Genomic DNA, 12172 nt, shown 5'->3' with positions numbered 1-12172 from the left:
AGTAATCGAATTCCAACGGAGTTCTTTTGGAACTCATGTGGATCATCTCACACTTTTCGTTATTTAGCGTCAACTGCCACCTGACACACCATACAGCAATCTTTTCTAAATCGCTTTGCAGCTGATACTGGTCTTCGGATGACCTTACTAGACGGTAAATTACAGCATCATCTGCGAACAGTCTAAGAGAACTGCTCAGATTGTCACCCAGGTCATTTATATAGATCAGGAACAGTAGAGGTCCCAGGACGCTTCCCTGGGGAACACCTGATATCACTTCAGTTTTACTCGATGATTTGCCGTCTATTACTACGAACTGCGACCTTCCTGACAGGAAATCACGAATCCAGTCGCACAACTGAGACGATACCCCATAGCTCCGCAGCTTGATTAGAAGTCGCTTGTGAGGAACGGTGTCAAAAGCTTTCCGGAAATCTAGAAATACGGAATCAACTTGAGATCCCCTGCCGATAGCGGCCATTACTTCGTGCGAATAAAGAGCTAGCTGCGTTGCACAAGAGCGATGTTTTCTGAAGCCATGCTGATTACGTGTCAATAGATCGTTCTCTTCGAGGTGATTCATAATGTTTGAATACAGTATATGCTCCAAAACCCTACTGCAAACCGACGTCAATGATATAGGTCTGTAGTTAAATGGATTACTCCTACTACCCTTCTTGAACACTGGTGCGACCTGCGCAATTTTCCAATCTGTAGGTACAGATCTATCGGTGAGCGAGCGGTTGTATATGAGTGCTAAGTAGGGAGCTATAGTATCAGCGTAATCTGAAAGGAACCTAATCGGTATACAATCTGGACCTGAAGACTTGCCCGTATCAAGCGATTTAAGTTGCTTCGCAACCCCTAAGGTATCTACTTCTAAGAAACTCATGCTAGCAGATGTTCGTGTTTCAAATTCTGGAATATTCCATTCGTCTTCCCTGGTGAAGGAATTTCGGAAAACTGCGTTCAATAACTCCGCTTTAGCGGCACAGTCGTCGATAACAGTACCATCGGCACTGCGCAGCGAAGGTATTGACTGCGTCTTGCCGCTTGTGTACTTTACATACGACCAGAATTTCTTCGGATTTTCTACCAAATTTCGAGACAATGTTTCGTTGTGGAACCTATTAAAGGCATCTCGCATCGAAGTACGTGCCAAATTTCGCGCGTCTGTAAATTTTAGCCCATCTTCGGGATTTCGCGTTCTTCTGAACTTCGCATGCTTTTTCCGTTGCCTCTGCAACAGCGTTCGGACCTTTTTTGTGTACCACGGGGGATCCGTTCCATCTCTTACCAATTTATGAGGTATGAATATCTCAATTGCTGCTGCTACTATATCTTTGAATTTGAGCCACATCTCGTCTACATTCGCATAGTCAGTTCGGAAGGAATGGAAATTGTCTTTTAGGAAGGCTTCTAGTGGCACTTTATCCGCTTTTTTAAATAAAATTATTTTGCGTTTGTTTCTGATGGATTTGGAAGAAATGGTATTGAGCCTAGCTACAATGACCTTGTGATCACTAATCCCTGTATCAGTCATGATGCTCTCTATCAGCTCTGGATTGTTTGTGGCCAAGAGGTCAAGTGTGTTTTCGCAACCATTTACAATTCGCGTGGGTTCGTGGACTAACTGCTCTAAATAATTTTCGGAGAATGCATTTAGGACAATCTCGGAAGACGTTTTCTGCCTACCACCGATTTTGAACAAGTATTTTTGCCAACATACCGAGGGTAGGTTGAAGTCCCCACCAACTATAACCGTATGAGTGGGGTATTTATTTGTTACGAGACTCAAACTTTCTCTGAACTGTTCCGCAACTGTATCATCGGAGTCTGGGGGTCGGTAGAAGGAGCCAATTATTAACTTAATTCGGCTGTTAAGTATAACCTCCACCCACACCAATTCGCACGGAGTATCTACTTCGACTTCACTACAAGATAAACCACTACTGACAGACACCAACACTCCACCACCAATTCTGACTAATCTATCTTTCCTGAACACCGTCTGAGACTTCGTAAAAATTTCTGCAGAACTTATTTCAGGCTTTAGCCAGCTTTCTGTACCTATAATGATATCAGCTTCTGTGCTTTCTATTAGCGCTTGAAGCTCAGGGACTTTTCTAGCGCAACTACAACAGTTTACAACTATAATTCCGACTGTTCCTTGATCCAAGCACGTCCTGTAATTGCCAAGCACCCTTTGACATTGCAGCCCATCCCGCACTTTCCCGAGGCCTTCTAACCTAAAAAACCGCCCAGTCCATGCCACACAGCCTCCGCTACCCGTGTAGCCGCCAGCTGAGTGTAGTGAACTCCTGACCTATTCAGCGGAACCCGAAAACCCACCACCCTATGGCGCAAGTCAAGGAATCTGCAGCCAATACGGTCGCAAAACCGTCTGAGCCTCTGATTCAGACCCTCCACCCGGCTCTGCACCAAAGGTCCGCAGTCGGTTCTGTCAACGATGCTGCAGATGGTGAGCTCTGCCTTCATCTCGTAAGCAAGACCGGCAGCCTTCACCAAATCAGATAGTCGCTGGAATCCAGAGAGAATTTCCTCAGATCCAAAGCGACACACGTCATTAGTGCCGACATGTGCCACCACCTGCAGCTGGCTGCACCCTGTGCTCTTCATGGCATCCGGAAGGACCCTTTCCACATCAGGAATGACTCCTCCCGGAATGCACACGGAGTGCACACTGGATGTCTTCCCCTCCTTAGCCGCCATATCCCTAAGGGGCCCCATTACGCGCCTAACATTGGAGCTCCCAACTACCAGTAAGCCCACCCTCTGCGATTGCCCGGACCTTGAAGGCTGAGAATGATCCTCTGAAACAGGGCAGGCGGCTGCATCTGGCTCAGCCAGAGACAGTGCCTGAAACCGGTTTGTCAGACGCACCGGGGAGGCTTTCTGATCAGCCTCCGGGGACGCCTTTCGCTGCCTGCCACGCCTTGGAACGACCTCCCAATCAACCACAGGCGAGGGCTCAGCCCCACTGCGGGCAGCAACCGGGGCAACCATAGCGGCAGACCGATCTGGGGACAGACGGGATGAGGTTGACATCCCCGTGATACCCGAGTCCGGCTCCCCACAGTGGTGCCCATTGGCAACAGCCTCAAGCTGCGCGACCGAAGTCAGCGCCGATTGCAGCTGTGAGCGAAGGGATGCCAAGTCAGCCCTCATCCGAACACAGCAATCGCAGTCCCTGTCCATTCTAATTGATGTTTAACAACAGTTACTGAAACACGAGTCCGTGCCTAGATAACGCAAGCGGAACACACAAAGAATGTATCAACTAACCTGTACAAATGCCTAACGACTGCGCTACAATCTGCTGAATTTACGATTACAGTAACTAAAACTCGAAATTGCACCTCCTATACGAAACTCACACGCAATTTAAATAAGAATCTACGAAGTAAACACTAAAGCGCGATGCTACAACTGTCAAATACTATAATACGCCCGAAATATATGAATTAAACAATGCAAGTACCCAAAAACACGCAAAGAAATTAATTAAACTATCTAACAAATAAGTAAGCTAGGGTTATACGACTTGCTGCAGCGGCTGCTTATCCAACGGCGGCAGGGAGCACACTGACTGGCTAACCGACACTGGCCGTTCACAACAAAAACCTATAGCGGAAACTTATGCCAGTACAAAATTTAATTACATCAAATTGTCTACGAATAGGTACTGTTCATTATTCCTGTAGGACTAGTAGTTTGCACATCGAGCCAAAGAGTACGAAAAACTTGCTTCTGGTATTTGAAGGCATTGCGGGTTGCATAAAACCTATAGGCAGTGGCAACTGGACCACCCTGTAGAGATCTCGGAGGACAGCAGACACGGCTCGCAGTGTTGCCAGCTCGTGCAGTGGTCCGTGTTTATTTATAGACGCTTAGGGGACGCTCACCTCTCGGATGTGAACAGCGAGACGCGCCTAGATGCCTGCGGCGACCTCGGCGCGGACTGGGCTGGAATGTGTCGGCGACTTACTGTGGCCGTAAGGCGCGCCCGTGGCCGGTGGCGGCGTGGGACCGATGCGCGTGCCGCCGGCGCGGGAGTTGCGCAACAGCTGCAGCTCTGGAGGCTGCGGCTGGGCTAGCCACGGGACGAGTCGGCGCGTTGCGCAACCAGCTTTCTCCGGACATCTCGCGCGGCTGACCCAAGCGCGGCGCGGCGCGGCGCGACGCTCACGTAACGCATCTGCACCTCTGTCTCTGCGACCGTCAGCTGGCCGCTGGCCGCCGCTCGGATACGCGCCCAAATGAACCTCCCTCGCCACCGCTATTCCATTATACGCAGTCACATTCTCGATAGCAAAAAGACGTTTGTACCAAATCTTAAAAATACCAAACGTAATTGCTTCCACATAAACAGAGATGTAGAACGTAAACTGTAAAACACTTCTACTGACACAGCGTTCAAACACCAAAAGCACCATATACTGGATGGTCATTAAATGCAGCCATTCACAGAGGTCCAGTGTGGGCTATAATTGTCGTATGGCACTCAAGCTTCGTAGAAATGCTAATGCGTTAATGCGGAACCGATTTACGCTGGTAAAAAATTAGTTCCTATTTTGGCTACCAGGTGTAAGTCTGGCGCTGTACAGTATCTCGTCCTCGTATCTAGTGCTCATATTCAACAAAGTGTGTAAGCGGCAGTTAATATTGAAATCACGTTCTCACTTGTTTGACCTTTCCTGCCTCCTTCCCGTTCCTACTCCATTACACACGAAACGTTTCAATAAGTCTTTCTTGCATTCACAGCGCCAGATTTGCTACTGCTGAACAAAATTGGAACAGTTTTCTTTCCGTACATAAATAGATTCCACATCAACGCTTTACAATATCTACCAAGTTCAGTTGCCATACGATAATTACAGTCCTCACTGGACGTGTGTGAGTAGCTACACATTAATTATAACAACCCGGTATGTAGATGACGTTAAAAGAAAGGTATTACATATTTTGATAAGCGGTAGCATAGACCAAATGACAAAGTTCAATAAACAAGTACTCTAAAATGCATGCCTTAAGAGTTTCTAGTGTTGGTTATGTGCGCAACTGTGAAACATCTTTTACTGCAAGCTCTTTGCCATCACAAACGAGTAAACTGAGTAAACAAATCAGAAAACATTTCAATATGATGTGCTTGCTATTAGATACGACCTGCACTTGTGAGCCATCACTACGGGAGTAGTCTAACATGGTGTACGTTCGGACTAAGGCATGCTTGTGTCCGGAGTGTGAGGGAAAGAAGCACACTATGAAGAACTCCAGGTTGGTCACGGATGCACTCGCAAGCCTTGACGACGCGTTCCTGTAGAGATTGTATATCATTAATGGAGCTTGTAAACACCAAAGATTTTAAGTGTTCCCACGATCAAAATTACATGAGATTAGAATCAGAGGAACGAGCCGGCCAAAGTACTGTACCTCCTCGAGAAATCCGTTCCACATTAAATATGTGTGTGCGGTGTTCTCCGATATTTCCGAGAACATAGATTGGTACTCCAACATGCATGAACTAAATCTCTAGACGTTGTTCGAATGGTACCTCCTCTACCACGGTAGACAAGTTCTTTGATAGAAACTGAAGATAACTTGCACAAGTCAACCTAAAATGTAATATCATTTCACAAACTTATCAAAACACAAACTGGTTCGACTTGAAGTAATGAACGCGCTGCTCTTACCTCGAACTAATAACTGTTTACTGCATGCATGCACGGTAAGAATTGAACGTGACTTTATTTTTCGCTATATTCCGTAGGTCGTTCGTAATAGCAAAGAGTTTGCATTAGAACATGGGTGTTTCAAAGTAGCGAGCAGGAAAATGTGCTCATAGCCTCCAGGTATGCATATAGGTGGTGGCTTTGGACAGAATATCATCTTTAAAACAGTATTTTGCAAATTCTCCCTCCCAGACAAGAATATGTTACAATTTTACCGAGAAGCCTTGTGGCGGTACTTCGTGAGCTTCGGCAAATACATAACAAAGTTTCGGACTAAGCTTGGTATACTCTGCAAACTATCCGCTAGACTGGTTAAACGGTGCTCACTCAAAAATGATGTATGTCCAGTTACATATGACAATGAGGATAGTTTACAAGTACATGACGTCTACTCCACTGTATTCGTTTCCAACACTCAGAGCCATATAGCTCCACAGCTCCACCTCGCCACCCCCTCCCCCCAAATCCTCAGCCGGCCATTGCGGCCGAGCGGTTCTAGGCGCTTCAGTTTGGAACCGCGCGACCGCTATGGGCTTAGGTTCGATGCTGCCTTGGGCATGGATGTGTGTGATGTCCTTAGGTTAGTTAGGTTTATGTAGTTCTAAGTTCTAGGGGACTGATGACCTCAGATGTTAAGTCCCATAGTGCTCAGAGCCATTTGAACCAAACCCTGAACTCCAGGTTCCTTGAACATTAATAAGTGTACCGCACTAGGATTTCAACCTGGACCATTCTTTCCCGCGGGCAAGTACTCTACCGACTGAGCTATCCAAGAACGACACCTGACCCACCCTGACAGCATTGCTAGTGAGGTACTAGCGATGTGAAGCTGTGAGCGTGGATCGTGAGACGTGCTTGGATAGCTGAGTCTATCGAGCACTTGCTCACAAAAGGCAAACGTCTCACGTTCGATTCCCTGTGAGGCACATAGTTCAAATCTGGAAGCAACTTTCACATCAGCGGACACTCCGCTGCAAAGTGAAAATCCATACTGGATACAGTTCTGAACTGCTGATTCACCAGGACAGGGCTTGGAGAGCAAGAAATCGGCTACGATCCGAAAGTTACACTGGTGTCGTGCTCAACAGCTCGTTGGTGACAGCTGCAACCTGTGACATCGTTAGAGACGTGAAATGAAAACGCCTCCTACTAGATAAGAGAGTTAACAAATCATTCAGAAATGGTTAGTGGTTCTGAGCTCCATCATATGCGGAACATTTAAACAGATTGCGCACAGGACACGGTATTTGTGGAAAAAACCTATACAGTTGACGGAAGCTCCCGACATCAAACTCTGACTATGGAATTCTGAGAATTCATCCGTCACTTTGTCTAAGAATGAATCCAAACAGTTCCATCAATACAAAGCACGTACGGGGGCGTTGCAGACGTGTATTCTCGCATACAAACAATCATAAAGCTGCCCAACGGCATCCTGCAATAGCTTGTCCCAAACATCTAGCGCCTATTGCTGCAGTTTGGTAATGGTTCCGGCAGGCCCTGGAAAACGATTAAGTTCCCGCTTCATCAACCCCCATGCGTGTTCAATTGGATAAAAATATCTTGGTCTTGTTGTCTAGGGTAGTTGTTTACAGCACGCAGAGCACGTTACGTCGCAGTAGCATAAGTGGACGCGTCTCGTCCAGCTGAAGGAGCACATCACACTCTTGTCGAAGAAATTGCAGCATCACAGCAATGTCGCGGGTGCTGATGACTTAACCGTGCAGAAACACTAAATGTGATCGCGAGCTGTATCTGATAACCTCCCACACCATGATGCCTGATACGAGCCGAGCCCTGTCTCTGGTGAGCGAAAACAGTATGAAGCAGGCAGCCTACCAAGTCCACACCATACACGTATACGTTCATCACGCGCATACAGACGGAACCTACTCGCGTCACTGAAGACAATAGATCGCCATTCCACACTCCATTCAATTATTCCGCGACCCCAGAGTATCCATGCTTGGTGGTGTCGCGGTGTGAGTGGGTACTCAGCGAGAGGCACACGTGATCTTAAACCTGCTGCAAGCAGATGCTTCCCAATAGTCCCACCTTCAGCAGGTGCAATATGTGCCCCAATTTCATGGCATGTTCGGTCCGTCACATTTGCTCACACAGTCCATCGATTTTGAAGTGGATTTTTCTACAGACCACTGTCGAAAGCAGCGACACACCATCGATGCATCGTGCCCAACACCAGTAGCAATACGTCGATACTTCCATCTAGCTTCCCGCAGGCACAATATGCGACCTCATTCAAATGCTTGAAACTTCAAAAGGAGTACGTATTCGTCGTCTACTGCTTGCAAAGACGAAACAGAGGGTGCGCAGACAGGCCTCCTGAGACCCAACTGATGGCCGATAGCCGTGACAAATCACTAACACCACACCCACGCAGTATGCACATATTATACCCTGGTGCCACTGATCACAATTCTTTTGGGCCTAGCATTTTTTTTCCGGCTGTGAATTATAGTCTGGTGTCACTGAAGGCATTCCTTGATGCTGCTGAATTCTTTTCCGGCAGTATAAATGCCTAAATCTGGTTATGGCAAATAGTAAATTTTCTCCCGTAGTTTCGCAGTTAACAATACAAGGTCCACAATCAGTAAGCATATGGGTATGTATGAGAAACTTCTAGAACAACTAGTAATAAAATTCGTCCTCAACATCTGAAGGGACATGTTTTCCAGACTCGGATATTTACAAAAACTATGTAGTACAAATAAAATACAAAGTTTAGTGGCGTTGTTGCTTTGGAGATCTCAAGGGGTCAAATCGCCCAGATAGCAACGATTTGTTTCATCGCTCTCATTTAGCACCTGTCCTCTACGAAGTGTAGAAGTTGCACAAGACGTCTGTTCAGCGTGAGTATTCTGAATGTGGATAAAATGTAGAGTTGTTCAGTGTGTAGATGACTATTATACAAGCAATCCGCGAAATCCAATGCCAAGACATTGCGTATTACATTAGATAACACCAAAACAGCAACCGAATTTATCACCAGCAAAAGTGGCACATTTCAGTCTACGGGGCTCCGTAGAGATGATTTTTTCTTTTTTTTTAGTTCAAGGACACGCACTTAACCTAAGACACTGTTGTATAGTCTTTTGATGTAAAACTGTGTGTCCCTTGCTGAATAAATAAAGATAATATATTTTTTCCGTCCCTGGATTCGAACTAGCTATTCCGAATCAGACACCATCCAATGAACCTGCATTATTGACAGTTAGGGAACCCGTGTTTAAATAATACATTTCGTCAGTGATCCCATGAAGGTACTGCTATACTACGTCGAGTAGTCCAAAAATTTAGCGTAACACTACTTCCGGTGTACGAAAAACTGATCTTTATATTCATACTCACTATTACTACCGTTGCTAATGGAAAGCAACATAAATGTCGCCTCCGTTGTACGCTGAAGTGGACGACCCAATGCCCTCCTTACGGACTGCACAGGCTGTGGTTTGTTTCCTGGTGCCTGACACCGTGCGTCCCTGCTGCAGCCGGGCGCTTCCTGCATCTATTGTCAGGGTGCCGCGTGTTTCGTAAGCACAATGCCCCAGCTTTCGCCGTCACCTATCCTTGTCGCCCACACGGCGCTGCGCTGTTTTTGTGCGTCGCCTCGAGCCATTCTGTTGTGGCCCACCTTTTTCTGCACGAATGCCAAGCTGGTACCCCATGAATGTCTTTCGTAATGACACGTCCACTTTTCCGTAGGAAAAAAATGCTTGCCAGAGAAAGTTTCAATTTTTTATATATCTGTTTCTATGAAATGGTAGTTGGGTAAGTTAAGAGTGCTAATGCTACAAAGAATATCACTCAGTATTTGCTTCATTCCGGAAACCTTCAGATGTCTGCAGTTGGACAGGCTAATTTGTTTCTATAATATTTCTCATTTGCGATACTGCCATAGGACAAATGAAATATTTTAATAAAGTTAGGTTACAGTTATCTTCTTTCTCATCATCTTTTGGCAAGCTTCTCGCCAACTCCCCGGCATAGGTACAAATATAAGTTCTGCAGGAAATGAGGTATTCAGTGGCCATTACATGTCTCACATCGTCCTCAACTTGTGAGAGACTGAAGAGCAGAGGAGACAAAAATAAGAAATGGCGGCTACATTTCGCCAAAACAGTTATTATTGAATTTCTTTTTGTGTCTTTACATGACATGGAGCGCACAAACTTCCCTCTAAATAGGAAGCCTTCTGTAGTGCTTTTGCAACATTTGGTGCTTCTATTACAAAAATGTAATCAATAAAATTTTATTTCGTGAACCCTGATGAGCGTTCAGGCTACGCTTACAGTTAAGCATGTGTCACACGTGAAGAGTTCCCGCCGCTGTAGGCATTATTATTTTCTAGTGCAGCATTTGCAGCCATCTCGAAGTGACTGAATATGAATCCCTTGATACTAGTGCTTGAATTCAATGTTCCACATACCATTTCTAAAATATCAATTAAATGCTGTTGCATTCGACATTTTCTGTAAAATTACGTTCTTTACTTAAAACTAGATACACATACATATACACTGAACAGCCAAAGAAACGTCCACACCTGCCTAATATAGTTCCAGCCCCCGCGAGCACGCAGAAGTGCCACAACATGACGTGGTATGGACTCGACTAATGTCTGAAGTAGTGCTGGAGGGAACCGACACTTTGAATCCTGTAGGGCTGTCCATAAATCTGCAAGAGGACGAGGGGGTGGAGATTTCTTCTAAATAGCACTTTGCATAGCATCCCAGATATGCTCAATAATGTTCATGTCTCTGGGGATTTTCGCGTCCAGCGAAAGTGTTTAAGCTCAGAACAGTGTTGCTGGAGCCACTCTGCAGCAATTCTGAACGCGTAGTGTGTCGCGTTGTCCTGCTGGAATTGCCTAAGTCCGATGGAATGCACAATGGACATGAATGGAAGCAGTGATCAGACAGGATGCTTACGTACGTATCATATGTCAGAGTCTTACCCAAACGTATCAGGGGTCCCATATCAATCCAACTCCTCACGCCACACATCATTACAGAGCCTCCACGAGCTTGAACAGTCCCCTGCTGAAAATCAGGGTCCATGGTTCAAACGGTTCTGAGCACTGAGGTTCTTAACATCTGAGGTCATCAGTCCCCTAGAACATAGGACTACTTAAACCTAACTAACCTAAGGACAGCACACACATCCATGCTCGAGGCAGAATTCGAACCTGCGACCGTAGCAGCAGCACCGCGGTTCCAGACTGAAGTTCCTAGAACCGCTCGGCCACAACGGCTGGCTCAGGGTCCATGGATTCTTGAGGTTTTCTCCATATTCTTACGTGTCCTCCCGTTCGATACAATTTGAAACTAGACTCTTCCAGCCATGCAACATACTTCGTCATCAACAGTCCAATATCCCTGTTGTCGGGCACAGGCGAGGCTTAAAGCTTTGTGTAATGTAGTCATCAAGGGTACATCAGTGAACCTTTGGCATCGAAAACCCTTATTGATGGTGTTTCGTTGAATGGTTCGCACCCTGGCACTTGTTTATGGCCCAGCATTGAAATCTGCAGCAATTTCCGGAAGTATTGCACTTCCGTCAAGTTGAACGATTCTCTTGAGTCGTCGTTGGTCCCGTTCTTGCAGGATCTTTTCCGACCGCAGCGATGTCAGAGACTGACCGTTTTACCGGATTCCTGATGTTCACGGTAAACTCCGGAAATGTCCGTACGGGAGAATCCCCACTTCATCGCTACCTCGGAGATGCTGTGTCCCATCGCTTGTGCGCCGACTATAGCACCACACTGAAACTCACTTAAATCTTAATAAAACCGCCATCGTAGCAGCAGTAACCGATCTAACGACTGCTCCAGGCACTTGTCATATATAGGCGTTGCCGACCGCAGCGCCGTATTCTAACTGTTTACATATCTCTGAACTTGAAGACGCATGTTTATATCAGCTTCTTCGGCGCTTCAGTGTATAAAACAAGTGCTATAATTGTATGCTGAAACCAATATTGTTCAAGTACTTGCGTATCTCTTCATCCATAGACCAGAAAGCTCTGTCGAAAAGACAACTCCTCACACATTTTTGCAGCCATGTAGTTTTCGATAGTCAGTCAGCACACTCGCAGAATGGCAAGAAACGGGTTGGCCAATAGAAGTGCAGCGATAGCACTGCCGTAAGACGGACAAAAGAAAAATATCGATGATAAAAGGTAGCAATGTAGCAGTCGCGGCCACAGAGAAAGGAAGAACACATTATAAGCATATGTGTCGAACATGGTAGCGGGGGAAGAAGTTGGCTACATTAACCGAAGACAAGGATTTGCTACCGTTTAGTCGAGCACGGAATCTTTCACAAGCTGGAGGCGTGTTGCGTGTTGATCGATGCTGCGAAGGAAGCGGGTATTAGCTGTAACGAGCGCTCGTAATACGT

The 12172-nt window shown here is 46.1% G+C and overlaps 1 protein-coding gene and 1 long non-coding RNA gene across 2 annotated transcripts in view; one reads left to right on the top strand and one right to left on the bottom strand.

The window, feature by feature from the left end:
* Nucleotides 1-4099, bottom strand: part of LOC126285439 (uncharacterized) — a 31151-nt gene extending 27052 nt beyond the window's left edge. Inside the window, exon 1 of the long non-coding RNA XR_007551653.1 lies at nucleotides 3927-4099. This is a non-coding gene — a long non-coding RNA (uncharacterized LOC126285439). The remainder of the gene's footprint in view (nucleotides 1-3926) is intronic.
* The window catches only part of LOC126285438 (scavenger receptor class B member 1), a 403446-nt gene that overhangs the window by 197561 nt on the left and 193713 nt on the right, over nucleotides 1-12172 (top strand). The gene's annotated exons all lie outside the window — the stretch shown is intronic.

This window comes from Schistocerca gregaria, chromosome 8, assembly GCF_023897955.1.
Source record: "Schistocerca gregaria isolate iqSchGreg1 chromosome 8, iqSchGreg1.2, whole genome shotgun sequence".
In the NCBI taxonomy this organism is placed as follows: Eukaryota; Metazoa; Arthropoda; class Insecta; order Orthoptera; family Acrididae; genus Schistocerca; species Schistocerca gregaria.
This window is presented reverse-complemented; position numbering and strand designations above follow the sequence as displayed.